The 25,261-nt window shown below is 33.4% G+C and overlaps 1 protein-coding gene across 2 annotated transcripts in view; it reads right to left on the bottom strand.

Annotated features, from left to right (window-relative positions):
• LOC149075706 (uncharacterized) overlaps positions 1 to 22,568 on the bottom strand; it is a 70,084-nt gene extending 47,516 nt beyond the window's left edge. For both annotated transcript variants that reach the window (XM_089243209.1, XM_089243207.1), the window contains exon 1: positions 22,310 to 22,568. The gene's annotated coding sequence lies outside the window, so the exon portion shown is untranslated. The remainder of the gene's footprint in view (positions 1 to 22,309) is intronic.
• Positions 22,569 to 25,261: the final 2,693 nt, after the last annotated feature.

Here is a 25,261-nt window from a genome sequence, read left to right as displayed (position 1 = left end):
GTTTTATTTTTATTTTTCTTTACCCTGGAATATGCTACAATATTTTGGTTGCGGATTTGTTATTGCAAAGCAAGTGAGATATTAAATTACTTTCGATCTAGCGAAAATATTACGGCGAAATGAATTGGAAATAAAAAAAAGGGGGGGGGGAGAAGTCTTGAGGTTGGGAGACTAAAAGAGACAAGGGTTTTGCTGAGTAATTATATTTTGCGATGTCATCCTTTTCAACGATGGTATCGTCTAGAACAGTGTTTCTCAAACTTTTTAAGCCCGTGCCACTATCCCACTTCGGATATTTTTTCTCGTGGCGCCTCTGTTAAAGGCCCAGGACCCCCCCTCCCCCCCCATTCAAGACAGAGATCATTTCTACTTGTCAAACTGAATTTAATCAAAAATAAATTTATAATAAACGAAAAGTTTTATAAGTAAGATAAACCTATGTAAAATACGGGACGATCCGACGAACCGACACAATAAATCAACCCTCCCGGCACATCACGATGGGCACCCACCTACCCTGGACTATAAAATTCAGTGAGCTTCCCTCTTGTGGGGGAGGGGATTATGCATGGCTCTCTCAACATCATGGGTCCCCGCGCAAATTGATGTTCTGAGACTTAACTGGAAGTAACAGCTTGCATATTCACATACTTACAATTGGAAATCATAGTTAGTAGCAGATCTCATTCTGTATCCCCTGTAGATAAGGGAGCCCGGGTCTTGCCCACATGGACTTGTGGGTTAAGATGGTTCTGGCGCTTTGGGCAGCTCTTCTGGATGCTAAAAGTAGTCACATTTTTTCACCAGCAACGTTTCACTTTAAAGCTTTATTTCTTCGCATCTCTATGTGGCCCACTTCACCACTCGTCGTGACTCCCCTTTTACCTGATTTTCACCCGTGGCCCCCTAGAATATCCCAGGACCACTAGGGGACATGTGGCCTCAGTTTGAGAATCACTGGTGTAGAATAGCGATGGGCAAACTACGGCCCGCCAAGGGCTCCATCGCCAAAGGTGTTCCGGTAAAAAGTATCAATGCACACAACGCAATAAATATCTAATCCATGCATGCTCAACCTATATCCCGCGGGCCAAATGTGTCCTTCGGAATCATCTGATGTGTCCTGCGACTTCGTCCAATTCTGTAAAAATGAACTGAGCGGCACATTTGCACATCATTGATGTGACCTACAGCGCATTCCCAGATCACTTGAGCGGCCCGCAGCATATTTACAGATTACTTACGTGTACCGCGACACAGTTCTAGAACACTCAAGCGGACCGCAGCACATTTACAGTTTACTTAAGTGACCTGCAGCATATTTATAGACCACTTTAATGACTTGGTGAGAAGTAGGGAGTTTCTACAAGACGTGATGGGGGAAAATTTGTAGTTCGCCAAACAAAACGTATATGTTTGACAAATATATGAGATGAATATGTTGAAATATGGCTATAATTAATTTTGATATAAATTATATTATGATAATTATGGCTAATTAATGAAAAAATCCCAATTCTTGATTTCAAAAGTTCAAATAAGCCTAATTGAAAGTAACAGATAAAAATAGTAAATTTAAAAAAAAGTTGGGGCGTCCAAAATTACGGAAATGTTTCGTAAAATGTATGTTATATGGTCACGCCATGCATTCAAGTTTCTGACGGCAGAAATACCGCATATCTGACCCGCGGACTGAAAAGTTTGTGCACCCTGGTCTGGAAGATGATGTGTAGAGATTAATAAGAGAGACGTTAAAAAAAGGTATACCCTTCCCATCTTCGATAAATAAGCAGTGCACCGGGGCCGCCCTTACCAGACGCGGGACCAGATGCGAAAATATCGGGGCCAGAGGCGTTTTAAAAATTTCGCCCCCCCCCCCCAGTCCCGATTTTATGTTTTCTGTCGGAAAGTGAAAATAGGCACATCCAAAATGCTGAAAAATTTCCATATAAAAAAATATGGACACAATTAAATTTTAATTGAGAAAAAAATTTAATGAAAATTTCTTACTGAAAAAATTTTGAATTGATGAAAGGAAAAAAAAGTTAAAATTCGGATCTAATGAAAGAAATTTTCTGAGAATTAATCTAATTCAGAACTGATGAATCAAAAATGAGATAAAAAAAATCGCAGCGTCCATGAAAATTCAGAATAAATGAAAGAAGTAATTTCACAGATGAAAATTTAGAATAAACAGAATAAATGAAAGAAATACTGTACTTCTAGAACTGATGAAAATTTAGAATAAATGAAAGAAATACTTTTAGAATGGATGAAAATTTTGAATAAATGAGAGAGAAATAGACTCCGCAACATGGGCGGAAATACGGGGGAAGGCGTGGGGGTGCAATGCCCTTTCCCCCCACCCACAGCGTCAAAGGTGGAGTCGACTGATCTAATGTATATATGTATATATGAATTGACAGCATCATCATCGTGCCCCCCCCCCAGACTTCCAAATCTATCTCCGCCTATGCTCCGGAATTGATGAAAATTCAAAATTCCAGAATTGATGAAAATTCGAAATTCCAGAATTGATGAAAATTCGAAATTCCAGAATTGATGAAAATTCAAAATTCCAGAATTGATGAAAATTCAAAATTCCAGAATTGATGAAAATTTAAAATTCCAGAATTGATGAAAATTCAAAAATAGCAGTTGAAGAAAATTCAAAATTAAAAAACGGCAATTGATGACAATTCAAAGTTCAAAAATGGCAACTGATAAAAATTCAGAATTCCAGAATGGTAAGTGATAAGAATGCTGAACAAATGAAAGAAATCTCATACCTCTGTTGAAGATTTAGGATGAAATGAAGAAATAGTTCCAGATCTCTGACGAAAATTCAGAAAAAAAATTAAAATAAATGAGAAAAATACTTCACATGATGAAATTTTAGAATTCTAGAATTAATAAAAATTCAGACGACGAGAATCGATGAAAATTCAGAACATCAAAATGGTAATTGATGAAAATTCTGAACAAATGAAATAAATAAGCCCAGACCCGTTGAAAATTCCTGATAAAAGAAAAAATATTCCAGATCTGATGAAAATTCAGAGAAAAAAAAGAGCAAACGAAAGGAATACTTCCACATGATGAAATTTTAGAATTCCAGAATTGATTCAGAATTCATAGTTTACGAAAGAAATTATCGTTATCGTAAGTGCGGGGCGTCCACAACGCGGAACCCGGTGAGTCTCGAATCCCCCTATGGGCGGCTCTACAGTGCACGCCGTTGAATGTGACCTCATCGTGATTCGAGGTTTCTGATAACAATAACCAATTGATAACTATATTCAAAAACTCTCGGTTATAAAATGATGACCATATGTCCCGATTTGTCGAACAAGACATACAACTTCGTTCCCATATAACCGGTTTGAATCCTGGATTTTTTTTTCAACTGTTCTAAAACAGGATTTTTCTTCCCCTTTGAACTAAAACCTTTTCTTTTTTTTTATTTGAAATTGTGAGGATTTAGAATGGAACTGTCTAATATGTATTATACGGTACTTTTTTATAATGTATTATGTTCTATAGATTCCTTTGTGAAAGTCTTCCATCAGTGGAACAGTCAATGTGGTCAGTTGAGAGAAACTGATCATGAGCCGAAGAAAGGGACTTTTTTACTTTAAAGATGCGTTCACTATAGAAAAAAAATTTCAAAAGAAGCGCTACACGTACATGGATAATATTACGGCTCGATTATAACATTGTAAAATGAGTACGGAAATTTTTCGCAATTAAGGGAGCCTTTTGACATGCTACAGATTCTTCAGATTGATAACGATAACATATAGGGGAAAAATGAGTCTTGTTTAAACTTAGCTTCTCAAAATATGCCAAAAGAAGAAAAAAACTTTTGACGAAAAAATATTGATAACATAAACCAAAGTAATGATAATTTAAAAAAAAAATTTCCCAAGTTATGATATTGGTTCGTTCCCTGCTTTGCAAAAGTGATAACAGTACCAAAATGATAACATTATTCATGATTATAACAAGTGGTTTCTACCGTCAACATGTATATAGAACTCCCGTAATAACAGATCATAGCTAATATGCGGGGTGTTTTAAGTGAAGCGTCTGGAAGTAATGAAAATTGTACTTAATTCAAGAGTAAAATGTGAATTTCTATATATATCAACAAAAGGAAAATTAAGCTGTATGTGATACTTTTTGATACAATTCAATACAGTTATAGGAAATGGAAAATGGAGGAATATGAAAGTATAATTTTTATACCCTCGCTTCCCGCCCTGAATCAAAGAAATTTCCAATCATGCAATTTGGAGACTTTATTTCTATTGTTAGGTAATTTATCTCTAACACTTCAATAAAAAATTTCCGAAATGATTTAAAATTTATTCATTCACTCTCGAAAATTCGAGTTTTAAGCATCAATTTCATCCAAATGTTACGAACATTTACGTAGTTGTATATAATTATTTATGTTTCCTCAATCTATTTTTACGGGAGTGAAACCTGTATAAGAGTTCTATTTCCTTCTTTTCCAATAAAAATTATTCCTAATAATTATTACTTTAATAATTATACTTATAATTACTTCCAAATAATTATTTTTTTATATTTTGCTTTAGTTTTTACACCAAACGTGAAATACTAATTTCCATCGTAAGCTAAACTTGAAATACAAATTATGCGAACATTTCCAAAACTTTGTTTAAGAAGTTCGGTTGCTACGACCAATTTTTTGGACTAAGTATGTGGCTAAATTTACTTTTTAAAATTCAACCATTCCAAAAGAACTTTTCCTAATCCAGTGATTTTTTTTTAAAGCGTTCTTTTTGTCTTTATGTAGGGTATCTGTAAGTCCTAATTCGGCTTTTATCTTATCAACCGTTTGTCTTAGAGGTATTATTCAATTTGAAAAAAACCTCAAAATGTGTTCAAAAATCACTTTGAGAGTGAAAATATAGTGTCATAAAGTAAAAAATCTAAATTTCTACGCGCTCCCCCAGCCTTCTAATTTTCAATTAAAAAGTTGTTTCCCTGCCTCTCCTGAGACCAAAAAAAACCTTTCATGTTTTCTAAGATGAGTTAGGATAACATAAGATGGGAAAGAAATAATGCTGTTCTTTCCAAACTTTTTTCTGATTTTTGAATTCGAAAATCTCAGTGAATATTACACGTAGAAACATGGATTTGTTTTTGAGTTGGGCTCAGGAGAGACAGAACAACAAATTTCTAATTGGAAGTTGAGGACATGGGGGGTCGTATAGAAATTTAGATTTTGTTATTTTATGACACACTATATCTTCACTCAAAACTGGTGCGGAGTGATATTTTGGATACCTTTTGATAATCTTTTAAACTAGAGCCATACCTCTACGAAAAGCGGTTGATGAGACAGAGGCCGAATTATGACTTATAAGACACCGTGTAGTATAATAACACGTGTACTACTTAATCGTATGAGCGCCTCATTTGGGGAATTTCTAACGAATTGGCACATTCCGGAATGTGTTGTTTGTGAGTATAAGAGTGGCTCTAATATTTGTATTGCGTATTTATATTTGCGAAGTTGTATTCCATAGCTTCCATATTTTGAAGTGAAAATGACAAAATGCGTGGATTTTCATATTATGTAAGTATCGGGTTGAAGGTCTGCCCGCTCTCGGCGGAGAGACCCTTCCAAATGGGAGACCGACTCTCAATCGCGTCTTAAATATGCAATTTAAGGTGAAAAATGGATCATTTGAAGTCCTTTCGCTTATCTCTCAACCATTTTCTGCACATGTACTGCATGCATTGGTGTTGAAAAGTTTTTGGGCCTCCCCAATGGCTTTAAGAATTAACGCTATTCTTTGAGAGTTTCGACTAACCCTTGTACTCTTAAGGGCTAGTCTAATTTCTGAAAGAAATAAACATATTCTGGCGATACAGTATATGCTATATTACATAGTACAGGGGTTCTCGATTGCCTCGGTGTGGACGGTCAAGAAGTGTCCTTCATTAATTGAAAAACATAAAACATACTGCGATATTATTTCCCACGTGATTGGTACTTGGTGCGTTTATTTTGTACTTTATGCTATGTTTCCTGTTTGTTTGTCCTCTAACAACGTGGAGTTGAAAAACCCATCATTAACAAAAGTCTGGCATACAGAGTGAACGTGACCTTATCACCGAACGAAAAGAGGGGTATGGTGCGGCGATAGACGAGCTAAGTGAAACATAAAACACCCTACCAACCCTGTCCAATCTAGAACCGTTTTCGAGTTATGGTGGATAATGGATTATGGAAGAAAAATACGTCAAATCTGAAATAAATAGAAAATTTGTGAAGTTCCCGGAAAACTTACACGCAAACTAAGCACGTATTTGGAAAGAGCAGAAATAATCCTATAAGGTGGCAGGCACCATTTCCATCAAAATACCTGGGTTTAATGGCGAACTACAAGTGCTGAGAGATTGGTCAAGTGCAAAATAGAATTATCGCCAATTTCTTCTAAAATGTCTACTTCGACAAATGCTAATTTCAGTGATATAATGCAAACAAAAAGATAAATTTCTACTGAACTAGGGCGCCGATATAGTTCAATGTAGACTGTTTCGAAAGCTGTTGCAATGGACGTTGAAATTTTTGGTAAATTTTACTGATTGTAGCTAAAGGGTGTTTGCGGAATTGGCCAAAATTTGGCGATAATTTGATTTTGCACTTTGCCAGTCTTTCAGAGCTTGTATCTAGCCATTAAATCCAAATATTATTCGGATACGATTCACCTTATTAGATATTTTCTGTTCTTTCCAAATATGTTCCTTGTTTGCGTGTAGGTCTTTCAGTAATTTCACAAATCAGAATTTTTTTTCAGCCGAGGCGCATTTTTTTTCCATTATTCATTATCCACCATAAATCGAAAACGGTTCGAGATAGGACGGGGTTTGTAGGGTGTTTTAGTTCTATCCACTTGGACTCGTCTATCACCCCTTTCGTTTGGCAGATTACGAGTACGTTGACGAAATTCAAAAAATCCATTTAACTTTCTTAAAGAAAATATTTTGATTGAGCCCAAAAAAAAATGCACCGAGTATTTTAGAAAAGAAACTGGACGTGCATTTCTAAAGTGATCAGTTGTCAAACCAATTTTAAATTTATGAATTCGCGTTTTTAATTTAGACGATAATAGGCTCACTAATAAATGTTTTTTGGCTCTTTCTAAGCAGAAAAATAACAATACAACTTTTTAACCGGGTTTCTCAAGTCAAACATATTTTATGCGAATACGGATATCCTTGATGTATGGGTCCATGTCTGTTAACTGAATTAACCATACCATTCCATCTATTTTAAATCATATTGTAACTTGCGATTACCATAAAAATTATAACCATATTTTAAGCTCAACAAACGTCCCACATTATAAACATTTAATTTTCTCATTTTTACGTGAGCCATATTTTAATTTTGATTTGCCATTTAAAGTTGTCCGCACATTTTTCCGACTGAGATCTAGTGTACCCTCTTGGAGTGTCAGTGGCGAAATTTCTTTATATTATGTTTAAGATAGCATATATACACTCTGTAATTCTGGAAACCTTGAACACATCATTTTTCATTGTAATCTTTCCTGCGTTTACCGAAACAAATATATTTTGCCACAATGTGTCAATTTATTGATTTTACAGAAGGTGGACTAATACAATTAATAAATACTAACTCATCCAATAGAAAATTTTATAATCGATGAGTGATATTTTTTCTGCAATGTCTGTTTACTTTTGTTTGAAATTATTTTTGATTTTTTTTTTCTCTTTTCACCGTATTGTTCAACAATTATGATGGTTTTTCCCCGTCTTTATTATTATTATTATTGCTACTTAAAGTTATGCATTTTGAACAATTTTTTATGTTGTCAACCTTTATAACTGGCCAATAGCCTATGTGCAAATAAATTATTATTATTAGCACATTCCTCGGTCTATCGGCGTGAGCAATTTACTAACGAGTGAGTTGTGCCGGAAGTGTGAGAGCATGTGCCTAACTGTCTGAATACGTATATAGTTTCTGTCTAATTTTTCAGTGCTGCCATCTATATTTCAAAAGCAGAGTGAGGGAAGGGGATACCGGTATCCCCTTGTCGAATCAATTGATTGACCATGTATTAATAACTCATGTCCATTTTATCTATATACTATATATCTATCTGTATACTATATATCTATCTGTTGAAAATTTTAAACACCTCGATCATATCCCCTCGCCACCTGCGCTCTTCCAAAATCAACATTTTCGAAAAATCTCTCTCTTAATAGCTTAAGCCCCGTGTGTCATCAAAAGCACGCTTGTCTTTTCTCTGCAGCCTCTCGAGCAATTAAGTGCACCTCTGTAAGTACAGTCTCTAAAACCTAACGGCATACTCCAATACGGGACGAACTAAGCCTCTGAAAAGTGGAAGGATCACTTCCACAGAGAATGAAATCAAGCATTCTGTACGCTTTTTTTACCACAGCTGAACAATGTTCAGAAAAACTAAGCCGCTCGTCAAGGAGGATTCCCAAGTCTGTGAATCTAGTTGCATCCGGAATAACATACCATTCAACTGGTAAGTGAAACGTGGGTTGTTCGAACCAAAATGAACGGTACACTTGTCAAAGCTAAACGTCTTGCTCCATTCATTTGCCCATGCTGCAATCTTGTTTAAGTTGGTCTGAAGGATCCCCCTTTCACTTTGATTCTCGACTATCCCCATAAACTTCACACCATCTGCAAATTTGCTAGCAATCCCATCGATACCCTGATCGAGCTTATCGATGAAAAGTGAGAAAGAATGGGACCAAGGACACGTTCTTGAGGGACTCGACTTTTAACACGCTGTCCACTTCTGTCCAATCAGAAAATTCCATTTTCACCATAAGTCGCTGTGACATATCTCGCAAACACGATTCTATCCAATTCAACAAGTTGCTTTCAATCTCATGTAAACGAGAGTGTATCATATTAGACCCGATCGAATGCCTTCTGGAAATCAAGATAAACAATGTCGACATTTTTACTTTATCCCAAAGACGTAGTCACGTGATCATATAAACAAAGAAGATTGGTTACACACTACTTCCCCTTCCTAAAATCATGTTGGTTTTCCGACATCACATTATTTTCATCTATCCACTTCGTCAGTTGCCTTTTGATAATAATTTCTAAAATTTTTGAGAGAGACTCACTGGACCATAATTCGACAAGGTTTCTCTACTACCCTTTTTAAATAGCGGAACCACATTAGCAAGCTTCCAATCCCCTGAGACGATACCCTCTGCAACACTACTTCTGTAAATCTGTGCAACTGGTGTCAACAGTTCATTAGCACAATCCGTAAGGACCCTATGAAAAAATATCATTCGGTCCTATAGTGCTTTGCTTGCAGATACATTTTTTTAGAAGTTTTAGGACTTCCACATCTTCCACTTGAATTTCGTTGAGGACTTTGTAACACCATGCCACTCAGGTGTATTTTGAATAACACCATCACTATTAAAGACTGGCGTAAGATTAGTAAAACAGTTACTAATCTTCATTCTTCTGTCATCACACATGCTTAAAATTTTATACTAGATTTTAAAATGTTTTATACTAGATTTTAAAATATTTTATACTAGATTTTAAAATATTTTATACTAGATTTTAAAATATTTTATACTAGATTTTAAAATATTTTATACTAGATTTTAAAATATTTTATACTAGATTTTAAAATATTTTATACTAGATTTTAAAATATTTTATACTAGATTTTAAAATATTTTATACTAGATTAAAAAATTAACATAAGACTTTTACAGGGTCTTGACAAAATATGTTTGAAATGGTTTCGTATTTTTTTTTTACGGCAAAATATATAAGAAATATGTTGAGCAAGTTTGATGTCACAAAATAATTATATGTATGTAATTTTTTTTTTTTTGTTTCTGCTTGCGACTGCCAGAGGACATAGTTATGGTGGAATTTGCTCTTCCTTTCGGGAGCAGACAGATACATGACTAATGTGTCTAGAAATGTTGCAACACTTACTCGTGGACATCACCAAAGGGGACACCACCATCTTGATGTTTGTTGAAATTTGAACGTTAAACCACGAAAGTTATGGCTCAGTCGTATTGGGAGTGATAATCACAAACTATTTGTATTTCCTTAGTGCTTCTTCCAATTCAGTACCTCTGTATATTATTATTACTGTTGCTGTTGTTTGTGTGTGAGTAGGGTTATGGAAAGGACGACATTTATGTTTCCTCTATAATTTGTGAGAAATGATTGCGATTTTCATCAATTTTTTTATCGAATCGATAGGGACATTTTGCATCTCGTGTGAGAGGCACATGATCACTTGATTTCCATAATCACTCAAGAGTATCACTTAAGAGAGTGCCAACTTCACAACGAGAATGCGAGCCGATCTCCTACTTGATCAATTCTCTTCGCAGAGAGCAGGCAGACCTTCGATATTATGTTTACTTAACATGAAAATTCAATCATTCACCTTATTTACTTAACAATATTGAAGACAGGTGGCAGCATCAGCAAGAACACGAAATAAACACTACTCTGACAACGTAAACAAGTTAGGGGAACTCAGAGCATGCATTAGAAATTCCGTAGAGGAATGCGTACGAGATGCATGTACGTTAAGAAGTAGTGTAGTCACTAAAAAGCCACATTCATTAGCCGAAACCCAAATTCAGCACCTGGTGCTCCCAAGAAAAACTTTTGAGTTTTTCCACGTAATTCTGAATTTTTTTTATTACATGTCCAATAATTTGCCTACAATAATACCACTTCGATCAATCATTTGTGAAAAAAAATCTGTGAATGACCAGAAATATTTAACTGATCTGCTGCAGGATTTAATACAATATGTGCATAGTTATCATGGTTCACGGCGAGACTTTATTATTGGCAATCTTTTATGACCTCTTAAGAGTTAATCTAATGCCTGATTATTGCTTTTTCTTTTAAGATATGACAGGGCATTTTCTGTTTCACGTTTCGTTAGTAAAGTTTTGTTCAATTTAAATACCAATGTCACTCATTTTTATTATAAATATCCGAATTCACTAAGCTTACGTAATTCTTGTCCTTTTCTATGAATTTCTTTTTTTGGGGAGAAGGAAAAAGAACAACATATTCAGACGGCAATTATGGACGTGTGTGTAGATCATATATCTGGCAAATCAAAAGAATACATAACATATCATAAGCATTTTGATCGTTACGAAAGTGAAAATGAATAAAACAAACAGTTCTTAAAGATTACGTGTACTTAGATTTAATTAATGCACATATGAATTATACATTATATCATGTGACAAAATCAGATCAACACGATATATCTATATATACAACCTAAATCCTCAGTAAATCTCACATCTCTTTAATTATGAATCAAATTAAAGCAGAGAATATAGAAATCTTGGCAGTAAGTGCAGTTCGAATATATTTCAAATTCTCTCCCTGAGTAAAACTAATGACAAGCACATACGCACCAGCTGTTGCCGCCGATACAGATACAGTCATTAATGATACAGTACACATTTTAAATAGAATTCGGTATCTTTAGTATAAAATAGAATTTAATCCTCTCTCTTGGGGGAAAAAACCAATTAGAGAAGAACTGGTTTCTGAAAAATGTTAGGAATAATCTTTCTAGTATAAATTAAGCATTATATATATATATAATGCTTAATATATATATATATATATATACGATAATATATATATATATATAGTAACAAAAAATGTGAATTTGTTTTGAGTTTCACACCCTGCCTTATGAAATACCCCAAAGATTATCTAAATCTAATAATCATTGTACTGTATTTATGTTGCGATGTCTATTTTCGATACGGAATTGAATTATCGCATCCTTATAGTACGCCGTCTCCCTCAAGAATAAGAAATACTGATAGAAATCCTCCCAAGTTAATTTTTTTCTAGCATTTCTCTGACTTTTTTTTATAAAAAAACAAACTAAATTTGGAAAAACGTACTAATGTATGAATGTATAAATTTAGATCAAAATCAAATACTTAATTTTGTGTCTAAAAGCTGAAATCACAAATGGGTCATTCTCATGAAATCGAACAAAAAATAAACAAAGAATTATCAAAAATAAATGTCAACCAAAAATATTTCTTGGGACTTTTATTTTCTTATTGATAAATGAAATATAGTCAGCAGCGAAGTTTGTTCGAAATTTATGATGAAAAAAATGTTTACTTTAACCATGTTAAGAATAGATAAATCTTACGCGACATTTCGTCTTTTCTAGCACTTGACTTCTTGATATTTATGTTTGACACTCGCAACATGTTCTCTCTATTTTGGTTGCTCATCTCCGTTTTGAACAAGCACTGATACTCTGAACATTTTTTTTGTAAATTGCATTTTTATTTATTTATTTTTATTGCGTTTCTCGCTCTTTTAATTTTCAATTTTATGGGCACAACAGATTTATAATTTGTTTTAGTTTGATAGAGCATGAGTTGCATTCTCGAAGCAAAATCTTCAGCTGAAACATTACTAAAGCTTGATGTTGCAGTCAAAAAATTTGGATTATTTTGGAATTTTAGTGTTCCCTAGCTCAGGATCAAACCTTTCTTCTGGTTACCTAACGCCAGGAGAAAGACATTTTTATGTGTTTTGCAACATTGATCAGAAACTAAACATGCTGAAAACATGTAATTTTCAGAAATATTAAACTGAAAGATGAAGTCAATTGAAGTTCAATTACATATTTCTCACAAAAAAAACTAAAGTGTCATGTGTTTGAAGATTCAAGAATAAGTTAGGTATTCCAAGGAGAAATAATTCACGACTAAGTAAATGTGGAACAAAAAATGAATCCTATCAAGTAAAGACAGACAAACCCTATTTGATTTAATTGATATGAATGGGAATTTATATCATACATACATAATATATGATGTGCCAGTAGGTGAAATAATAGTAATGGGGGAAATGCGCATGACTTTCAAGAGAAGTCTGCCAAGATTTCTATGTTCCCTGCTTTAATTTGATTCATAATTAAAGGGTGAGATGTGAAATTTACTGAGAGCTCACGTCTTTTTTTCATGAATAAATCTAATTTAAGAAATAATTTATAATTTTGATTGATATGAAAAAACGTTCAAGTGATAGTTACATTCTCTTCACTCTTTTCAATACAAAAACTGATAAGTTCAAGTCCTACAAAAACAACTGGATACCTATGTTTTTCAAATGTTACAAATAGGGAAAAAAATCCTGAGAAAATTTTCATTTGGCTGAATGATGCCAGAGCTTTGCCACTGGACTAATCTCGTTGCCGAGATCTCTTCCAGCCCAATTTCGTGGCAGAATCTGGAACATTTTATTTGAGTCAAAAAGAAAAAAATTAATTTGGATATAAACTACTGATAAAAATATTTAAAATTACAAAAAAATATGAAATATGAAAGTGTACTGGTCCTAAAAATATATACTGTATTTCTGAAAATACTTTTGTTTTAAGCTAGAAAGTTATCATTGTAAAATTTGAAAAATGTGCTGGAGACAGCCAGAGAAGGGCATTTTCTTAAGAAATGAAAAATTTTTCAAGCGAATACTAAAAATCCATTGATGAAAAAACTGAAAACTGATGCAATGTGTCACAGAAACAAGAATATAAAGTAACGGGAAAAAATTTCTACGCTAACTTTCCTGCCGAAATTCTCAACTTCATTGTGGTGTCTGAATTGCATATGTAAGTCCAGGTTTCAACACCTGCGACTCATGCTAGAATATAATATTCAACTTCCTTTGTGGCTCATTTTCAACACAAACTATTACCAATGTTAAAAGCCTGTTTTTGAGATTCTGTCACCAGAAATGGCATCTATAATGCACGTTTCTTTACTTCAGAATTTTTATAATAAAAGGTTTATATCGAGGATGATCTGATGAATCTACTAGTTGATAATATTTCCAGTTTTAAAATTTCAAATGATTTATGTATTGTGATTTTCAATTGTTTCGAATTATTTTAAATGATAATTTTTTAAATTTACTATTTTTAATTATTATTATTTGTTTGTACACCTTTCTTCAAGACATTTTCGTTAAAGTAACGGGGAACAACATAAAAAAAATTCCTGAAAACTCGTAAAAAAAACCATAATTATACGTACGAAGATGCAATGAAAAAATGTATTCAGATATCACATTTTTAAAGTTTTTCCTTAAAAGTAACGCTCTTTGATCTTCTTGATGGACAAATGCAAATTCCCAATGAAGTGGCTAAAAAAAGATGCCCATAAAAAATATGAATGTAAAATATATCTAAAATACAGTAACCCAAAATAAGAGCAATTATTGCGGAAAAAACTAAAAATTATGATAATATACAATACACTGCCTATATAATATAATCTCAACCCCTAATATTTTTTTTCGTTTTCCACCCAAAAAAGATATATAACGCAATTTATAGAAACTTATGTATTAGCAAATTAATTTTTTTGAATTCGATATGAATAAAATACAATAATATAATTTTTCTCTTAAAAGTCATGCGCATTTCCCATTACCATTATTTCACCTACTAGCACATCATATATTACGTATGTATGATATAAGCGCCCATTCATATCAATTAAATCAAAAATGGTTTGTCTGTCTTTACTTGATAGGATTCTTTTTCTGTTCCACATTTACTTAGTCGTGAATTATTTCTCCTTCAGATACCTAACCTATTCTTGAACCTTCAAACGCATGACCTTCCTTTGGGGCTTTTCCGATGCCAAAATATGCATCCAAAACAAATTGTGGATATTAAATTTGCTTGAGAGTGAATACATACGTACGCCCTTTTCGCGACGAATGAGCGGTGGTCTCCGGGCTAATGACGTCATTAGCCAAGGTCTTGATAGTTTGAGAATTCTAGCTATCGGAAGGGGAGGGGGCAAATGAAACATATATCTTCATTGCCCTCCCGTGCATTAGGCAAACATTAGCTTACACGAGCCATCTTAGTCTTCTCCCACTCCTTATGATAGACCTTGCATTCGTAACTGAGTGGTCGGTCGGACACATCAGGTATCTTCGCATACACACAAAGATTCTCAATCACATTAAGATGGTGCCAAACCTCCTTAATGAGGAGTGTTTCGTCCCATGGGAATTTCGTTCCCGCGAATACAGAGACCCGATACATTTGCTCTTTAAGCCAGTTCTTTGGTGCTGTTCTATGGAAGTGTGGGTGGGGAGGGGGGGGGGTGTCCGTAGAAATACATGTGATTGAGAAGCACAGAGCTGTGTAAAAATTGCATTATAAGATGCACACACTGGCTTGCAGGTTTCATTAACAATGATTATGTCGTTGCCGTTGCGTAATATACTTTTTTTTTTTTTAGAAACCAGGCATAACTCATTGCTCTTGAGGTTTTTGGAAAAACCCTATAACTGAGGTTTTCAATTATTCGAACATTGCCGGTAAAAAATAAATTTCCATGAACCCCGAAAGCCAAGTCATACTGTGGTATTTAGAGTCACGCAATAGTGTTTAAATGGGTAGGCCCAATGGGGCCACCGTTCCGAATCAATAGCGAGCTCTTAGGTTGTTTTTTCATTAAATAATAGTTTCCATGAATTCTGAAATTATTATTTCATTAAATATATATCTTTCTTAATTCTTAAAATATTTTTTCAATAGTTCTTAAAATATTTCTTTCTATAATTCTGAAAATATGTCTTTCAATAACTCTGAAAATAGTTCTTTCAATAATTTTGAAAATATTTTACATTGTTATGAATTTTCATGAATTGCTATATATATAAACATTTCATTTTCATTAATTCAGGAAATATTTATTTCAATAATTATGAAATCATTTCCCTCATTTGATTCTAAAATCATTCATTTTAATTATTCTAAAATTATGCATTTCAATAGTTATCAAACTGTTTCACTTTAAATCTGAAATTATTTCTTGCACAAATTCTAACATAAGTTTTTCATTGAGATTTTTTAAAGCATTTTCATAAATCCTCTTATTACTTAAGTCTTTTCGTTGGTGGGCCACTACGGCGCGTTGAAGACCCCTGCCTTATAATTTCGATTTCTTTCGCTGAAAATGAAGTCTGAAATGTTGAAGAAAATGGAGAAATAATTATGTGCTTGTGCATATTTCTAGGAAAATCCTCGTATTTCCCTTGAGGTATAGTTTTGGAATTTTAATGAAAACAAAGTTTTTCCTCAAAACATTGTTGAAGCATAAAAATTTCGCAGTATTCCCACAGAGATTCCACTTCAGGTTAGGTACAAACATTCAAAAAGAAAATTTGTATGAATCAAATTGTTTTCTCATATTTATAAGCGTTTCAATGATAATAGAACACATTGAATTAGCAAAACAAAAGTGATTTCTCAATAAATGTTTTTCATTAAAACAGTCAGCAATATCTCTTAAATAAGATTCTCTCTCTTTCTCGCTCAAACTATTCAAAGGAAAAACGACCTAATGCAAAATCTAGTTTCCACATACGAAGAATTACCTACTTTATAAAATAAAATACAAAGTTTAGTGAGCCGAAGAGCGATTTTTCCGATCTTCGGTAGGCTCTCATCAACCACCTCGGCCATTTTCCTTCAGGCATTGAACTTTCCCAAAAGGTTCTGTAGCCAAAAAACGGATCCTTCCGAATCACGCAACTATCGACATCTCACGCATCATTCTAGTTTCTTTTCCGAGGGTAAGAAAAAATTATAGAAAAAAGATTTTTCTAAGAAAAGAGGGTCAGAAAACAATGAGAAAAGAATGTAAAGATAAGAAAACCAAAAAAAAAAATGTACCTGATCGCATGCCAGTTGCTTCTCTATCCTATTTATACATAAGAAGTAAATGATGGACGCAGTAAATGCACGAAATAAGTACGGGAAAAAATTACTTGTATTTCGAGAAGAAAATTTTGCTTTGTGATTTTTTCTTTCAAGGAAAAATCGAAAAAGAACAGCAAAGATATTTCATATAAAAATGAAAAGCTGATAAACGGCCGGGGAAAAAACGAGAAAATAAACATTTCTCGCCAACGTGTTATTAAATTATTTTCCGCCGACTATATGACCCTAATCTACTATATTTAATAGGCCCTTTTATTTTTTTTATTTTTTTCCGTCTCCCACATATTCTCATCTTTATGCGGTGAAAATGGGTTTTCTTGAATGGATAATCCTGATTTACATGGAATTCGTTTTTTTACGAAAAACATACAAACACTTACGAGGATTTTTGAAATGTAAAAGATTTAATAGATACAATTGGAAAATTGAGTTTTGCTGATTCGGTAATGATCTATATTTCTTAAATATTCGAAAATTTGAAAAGTTTTGTCTTTGATTGGCTTTATTCATTGCATAAATTGGAAAGCATTGAAAAGTAGATAATAATATAAATGTTCTGTAAATTTGTATAAAAAACTATTTTGTAACCTTTTATTCTATTTTATGCTTGTCTAATACAATTGTCAGCTGTTCATATGTCACTTCAAATAATTTTGATGATAAAGCGTTTTCATGTATACACATTTGAATGTTTTCTGAATTAAAGTATGTTAAAAAGACGCTGTAAACTTATGTTTTAAAAGATGTAACTTTTACAGAGTTTCATAAAAAATAATATGATATAAATAAATCACCGATGGTTCATTTAAGTAACCTCTTGCCATTGACTGATCTCAACCTAAAGCAGGGATTACACTATGACAGTTTGATGAAAGCTCGCGTGTGTGTGTGTGTGTGTGTGTGAGAGAGAGAGAGAGAGAGAGAGTGAGAGAGAGAGAGGAGAGAGAGAGAGAGAGAGAGACTTCTCTTTCTGAGTTCACCTCAGCATAATATCCAGAAAATGTCTATTTCCTTGGTACATTGAGCTGAGAAAAAAGCTGCCGATCAATCTCAGATTCATTGAGACAAATAAGTTTAGAATTCATTTCAAAATTTTTGAAAGAAACTATTTCAGATTTTTGAAAGAAACTATTTCAGATTTTTGAAAGAAACTATTTCAGATTTTTGAAAGAAACTATTTCAGATTTTTGAAAGAAATAATAATGCAGAATAAATAAAAGAAATAATTACAGAATAAATAAAAGAAATAATTACAGAATAAATAAAAGAAATAATTACAGAATAAATAAAAGAAATAATTACAGAATAAATAAAAGAAATAATTACAGAATAAATAAAAGAAATAATTACAGAATACCACCTTACTATATTCTACGTACCACAATTTGACGTGGTGGCTCATAGACCTCATGAAATATTTTAATTTGGCCCATCATGTTTGAAAGTGTGAAGACCCCTTGTTGTGTAGTAATTTGCCTTCTAAGCAGAATTAATTAACTACACATAATATACTCTACTGCATCATGGTAAAATGTAATCATTATTATGAAAATTTTGAACGAATTAAAGAGAGTTTTTCATTATTTTTAATGTAAATGTTTGATTCGAGAGAGAATTTTTTGATAGGAGTATACCATATTTTGGAAACGAATTAAACTCGGTACTCAAAGTGCCTCTGTATTAATATAAAATCTGTTACAAATATTTTAAATTCCGTGGTAAATTGGGAAATAAATTCAGAAATGGAAGACGTCATTACTGATGTCTCTCTTGCGCTGACGTCATAAAATGGAAAGGTCATTGCTCACGAGAAAATGGGCCATCGTATCCTCACGAGCATTTGCAGATTTGCTGCTGCTAAATATTAATGATAATAAACTTGAGGTCTGGAATTTTTCGTTGAATAAATACAGTTTATGTTCTTATAGATTATTCAAAGTCTCACAGGACATCAAAAGAAATCATGAGATAGAAAGCTGAGATACAGAATTCATCAATAAGAACCTTATGTGAGAAACATAAATCCATGAACAGATTTAAATTATTAATTAATAAATAACTTCTTAAATTAATAAATAACTTCTTAAATTAATAAATAACTTCTTAAATTAATAAATAACTTCTTAAATTAATAAATAACTTCTTAAATTAATAAATAACTTCTTAAATTAATAAATAACTTCTTAAATTAATAACTTCAAATTAACTGAAGAATAACTTTTCTTCAATTATCAGAAAGATACTGCAGCTGTTTAATCAAAGACTATGAATATTCCCTTATTCTTAATTATAATCTATTTTGAATGAAAATACTGACACTAATTAAAGAAAATAACTATACAGTCTGTCCCAAATTGTTTGCACAGTGGATATCTCTGTAACTGTTGACTTTCGAAACATACTTTCAATCGTAAAAAGTTTTCAAATGGCATGCAGTTACTTGAAAACTCAAAATTTGTTTCAGGGGTCGTATACATGAAAAAATAAAGAAATATACTTTTTATACAGTCCATGTGCGCTCGAAACCAAATTAGATTGTTGTTGCCCTGTCTCTCCTGGTGCCAATAAAAACATTTCACGCTTCCAAGTGCAATTCACTGAGATATTGAATTCGAAAACGGAGGAAATTTGGAAAAACAGCTCTAAATGCGGGAAAAACCATTTTACCCGCATTTAACGCTATTTTTTTCCAACTTTCCTCCCTTTTTAGAATTTGAATATCTCGGTGAATAGACACTGAAAAACATGGAATTTTAGTTTTTTTGGCATCAGGAGAGACAGGTCAACAACTTTCTAATTGCGTTTCGGGATGTACGGGTGGCTGTATGAAAAGTCAATTTTTTTTCTTTTAATAACTATACAACCCTTTGAAACATGAATGACATATCTGAGTACCGCACGTTATTTGGATACTTTTTCTAATTGTATGTATTCCTCTAAGATCAACGGTTCGCCAGTAAAATGCCATACTTTCTGTTTGCTATGCACCCTGTATCTGTATGTACGTTAACAAAACATACTCTTTCAAGAGAAAATAAAATTTTACAGATTTAGGTTGCATATGCATATAGTGTTATATATATCTGTCTCCGCGCGGTTGGAATAGAATCACTTCAATATCAGTTTAAAACATATGGAACAAAAACTGCGTAAATCCGTAATTTCAAGAAAACTGAGGAGTCCATTCTGTAAAGTAGTTTTTGTGTAAAATGAGTCTAACTGTAGTGAAACCAACATCAAACTAGATTTGGAGAAAAAAATTTTCTTTCAAGTTTTTCCAACGGAAAAATTAATTTATCAAGTAAATCAAGTATTTAAAACAAATAAAATAATCCCTTGGTGGAAACATTGTCTCAGTTTGAGTATATATATATGCCATCTCAAGAAGTGGAATTTCTTCTTCAATAAAGATCTCAATGCTTGCGTTAATCACATCGCAAGTTAGCCTGATAACCTTCCTGATATAAGAAACAAAATAATCAATAATTTAATGAGAATAATTCAGAAATAATTTCTGATAGTTTTTTAGTTATTTAATTTATTTGAAGCATCAATTCATATCATTATTCAATTTATTCAGCTGGTTCTGAAATCTCGATATAAATAGAGAAAACAAGAAGAACCATCGAGCTCTTATATGGGTGCTGAACACGTGATTTTAGTCAATGATAGAAGGCACAGTAATTTTTATTCTGAAATCAAGAAAAAATTCAGTTATGGAAATTCTTATCAGAAAATGCACAAAATATTATTTGCGTGTTATAAAAAATATTAACGGAACGTTAGTTTGAAGCAGTGTTTTTCGATCAGCACTCTCCTGAAGACAACTTAGTCAAGCACCTAGGGAACCAACGACCCCTACATACGTCATATTTACTCATTTTAAGGTATCCGACTACCTTACCTTAGCACTTTTCTATAAAATTACTGGAATGAGCTTTAATAGCATTTTTTCATAGAAAGTATTTCAACATTGTGAAAAAACAATGATAAATTTCTGACTGCCTGTCATTTTATGTCGAATTTTAAGAAACATCCTCCATGTAATATTCGAAATGTGATTGCAAAAACGTTCTATGAGTGAAATATTTTATTATTTCCACTGTACATTTAACTAGTAATGTTACAGGTCGTGAATAAATATTTAAAGGATTGTATGATGGGTGCGCTCATAAGTTACACCCAAATCTCTTGATGTACGTGGGAATTTTTCAAAATTTCATTTAACATAGTTATCGGGTATAAAATACTATAACTAGACAAATGCATGTTATAGACCTTAGATTATCAAAATATGTCGTATTTTGACATGTATAAGGAACCCTTTTTTACCAAAAAATAGGTTCCAAAAAAGGGGGAGAGGGATTTGTTACACGAAATGATAGATATGGATATAAAATAAAACTTCTCTTTTTTGCGGTCACCGGCGAACCAAAATAAATTCGTTCGTAAAAGAGGGATGATCATTAATCAGGAGTTTGAAATATATACTTTTATTATACAAGAGCAAACTTTTTTACTGCTCAAAAAAATAAAAAATACATGTTCTTAAAGAAATAATAATGGTTTTAGGGTATATTAGGGCTGCCAATTTCAAAACTGGTGTTGGTTTTGCCGAATTGGGTCTAGTTTATGAAATAATTCGTACTGTCAACAATGTGATTTGTATGCTTCTGTGGCTGTATTACCATTGAGAAATTTAATTTTCACTTTATCTCAAAAACTAGAGCCAATCTGACATAACCAAGGCCAGATTCGGAATTAGCATCCCAGAGTCATCCTAAAATCATTGAAAATAATTATGTTTGAGAACAAAATCAGTGTTGAGTAGTGTTATTATTCAGCAATAAAAAATTGGGGGGGGAGGAATGGCCGCATCTGAGGGGTGTCCGTTAAGAGGGGTTTTACTGTATTAACACAAATTTTTCAATTCCATGCAATTTACGATGAGAGTAACTCTGATGAGGATAATGAGCTAGTTGATGTAGCTGTGGCGAGATATCAGATGAGAGTGATGAGTATTAAAGTTTTGTAATGATACGATCAATAGATTTTTAGAAATCATGTTTCGGACTCAAGTAAAATGTCAAAAATAGCATTCTTCGTGAAAGTTTTTATCCACAGATTACTTGATGTAAAAACGCAACACTGAGGTGGGGCATAACTTTGGTTCTAAGCGTCATATAAACAAAAGAAGGTCTGTTTTTAAATCACAAGAAAGGGAGCTTTCATAGAACATGAAAATGAAAAAATCGATATTTTCTTCCAAAATGACGTTTTGAACGAAGTCGGATACCTTAAATTCTGTTTTTGTTCTGAAACACATCTCTCGTACCCCACAGTAAGCCCATAGGGGACCCCCCCCCAAAGGTGTAGCTAGACTACCCTTGTGAAAACCGATGGTTTAAATAATCGGTATGAGATTCGAGACTTACCTTCGGAACACAATGGAGTTCCACAAAAGGAGGGAAAGGAGGGGAGGATCGCGTAAAGAACTCCGGGGATTTAATAATCCGAATTACCCCCCTCTTGCTGGTGGCCTCTGCTTTTCAGACTGGTCTTGTCGCGACCAAGGCGCTCCGACCACCGAGCATTTTACCGACGCGATGTAGCAGCCAAGCGTCCTTCGGAGTGCGTGGGTGCTTGCCTCATCTCCTTTTTTTTCGATGAGAGAGAAGCGCCTCACTTTGAGAACCAGAAGCTTTTCACCATTCCATTTACTCTGTGCCGATGCTCATGCGCGAGATATTCCCGGTGATTCTCTCGCTGTGCTGCTGCTGCTACTACTACTACTACTACGTCCTCGCTGCGAGTTTTTAGCGCCTGTCAACGTCACGGACGTGAACTTTACCTTCCTGTTTTTGTCATGTTAAACGCGCGCGCGCGCGCGCTTTTGCCGGGATCGAATTTTCACCACGAAGGCACACACATATTCTGAATCCCGAGACAAACCTTTTCTTCCTATCACCATACACTTACAGTCAAACTCGGTTGTAATGATATTCAAAGGACCACGAAATTGTGCCGCTATAACGGGGTTGTTATTAAAGTAGAGAATAATTTTAAGAACTGATTTCTGAAATATACAGGGTGAAAACTCAAGTCCATTTCACCTGAAATAACTCATAAATCATTGACTCTAAGAACATACGTTCAATTCACTACAAATACAAACTTAAAGGACACGGCAGACAAAACTCATAAAAAAAATAGATGTAAAATATAAACAAAAAACAGCAACCCAATATAATAGCATGTACATTATATAAGGAAAGAAAAAACTAATAATTAACACTATATCATGCACTGCTCTTAAAAATGATTAAGTTTGTCTTAATTCTAAGTACGGATAGCTTCTAGATTTATCCCAATATGTTTATCATACTTTTTAAACGTGTTAATTGTGTTCGATCCTCGGGAGTAAGCTATTATATTTATTGACAACCGTATTAGAGAAAAACTCCCTGGGACACCAGAACTTGGAGTTGTCCCTTATTAAACGATAGTGGTATTCCCTTGTCTCGAGGGACACTGTATTATTAACTCATGGTCCATCCTGCCCATCTCGTTGAAAATTTTAAATTCGATACGTAATACTTCGATCACATCTCCCCGACATCTGCGTTCCTCAAATGTAAACATATTCCAGACATTAAGTCTTTCTTCATAGCTGAAGCCCCGTATGCCAACCAGACCACGCGTGGCTCTTTTCTGCTTCCCTTCAACCAAGTCTATGTCCCTCTGTAGGTACGGCTTCCAAAACCTTACAGTATACTCCAGCACAGGATGAACTAAGCCTCGGAAAAGTGGAATAATGACTTCAGGAGTACGAGAAGAGACCTTTTTGAAAGTAAAACCAAGCATTCTATTCGCTTTTCTTTTATCACCGCTGAACAATATTCAGAAAACCTAAGTGGCTCGTCAATGAGAACTCCCATATCTGTGACATTAGTTGCATCAGAGATAGTAATACCATTCAACTCGTAAGTGAAACGTGGGTTTTTCGAACCAAAATGAGCGTTCATGCATTTATCAACACTAAAGGTCATGCTCCATTCATTGGCCCTTGCTGAAATCATATTCAAGTTCGTCAGGATCCCTATGGCTTGGATTCCTGACTGATTAGAATAGGTATTTAAATAACAGGCCCATTTTAGAATGAAATAATATGTTATTTTTTTACTAGAGGCTTTATGCGTAACGATATATGAAATTATTTATACTTTCTATCTGTTCTTGAACTTTCAATTAAAAACAAATTGTTGCCTTATCTCTCCTAGGCCCAACAAAAAAATGCCAATCTTTCAAGTGCAATATTCGCTGAGATATTTTTTTTGGATTCAATATGTCTGAAAATGCGGGAAACGGCATCATATGAAGCGTAGGCTGAGCTTGTCTGTTAGTTTTTGTGCTGTCCCTTTCTTCATTTTAAGCCTTTTTCGAATTAAAATATCTCAGCAAATATTGCACTTAAAAACCATAGATTTTTTTTATGTTGTTGGGCTCAGAAGAGACAAAACAACAACTCTCTAATTGAAAGTTAGAGCACAGAAGGACCGCATAAAAAATTAAATTCGGTATTTCGGTGTATAAGTACCCTTAGTAAAATAAATGACACATCTAAGAGGAGAACATTATTTAAATACTTTTTCTAATTAAAAGTATGCTTCTATAGCCAACGGTTTGCGAGTTATTTGAGTTAAAATGGTTTTCAGTTTTCACCCTGTATAAGTAGATGGTGTAATAAAATAAATAAATATCCACTTAGTAGGGGTTCTGCAATCCTTCCATCAGGTCTAGGTGAGATACATAACTTGAAGATGTTACAATGCAACAGCGTTGGTTACTATGTTATTATAGTTTATTATTATACTATTGCAATCGTTAATCTTATCTGAGAAATATTTAGGCGAAAATAGTGAGAGATCACACAGTATATGTTTGTGGTTTCTTTTGATAAAATTCTGAATTTTTTTTAAGCAGTAAATGAATCTCACTTTTTATCTGAATAATGTACTTCCACTAGTCACTGTCATCTGAATATCTGCATATTAAGTTTTTTATAATTGACAGAATGTCTTTTGTGGAATTTGTAACGTTACTTGTATTGTTAATGCTGTGGAAATATTTCAATATTTTTGGGGTCGTATAAGAGTACCTTTAATATCAAAATGTTTTATTTGTTTTCAAGACGTGACATATCTTTATGTCTAGCTGAATTTCTATATTTTGGTTTTTTATCACCTAATTATTATTCAATAATGTAAATTTTACAATCCTGTACACATAATTTTGTCTAAATGTTAAAATATTCTGCTTATAACGAGAATCTTGCTATATCGAGTGATTGCCAAATAGCTAATGTTAAATATTCAAAAGATATTCCT

Source organism: Pholcus phalangioides, unplaced genomic scaffold (assembly GCF_987345545.1).
Source record: "Pholcus phalangioides strain wild (caught in Gottingen) unplaced genomic scaffold, Ppha-v1.0 ptg000015l_1, whole genome shotgun sequence".
Lineage (NCBI taxonomy): Eukaryota > Metazoa > Arthropoda > Arachnida > Araneae > Pholcidae > Pholcus > Pholcus phalangioides.
The sequence above is the reverse complement of the archived record's forward strand: the minus strand, read 5'-3'. Positions and strand labels throughout refer to the sequence as shown.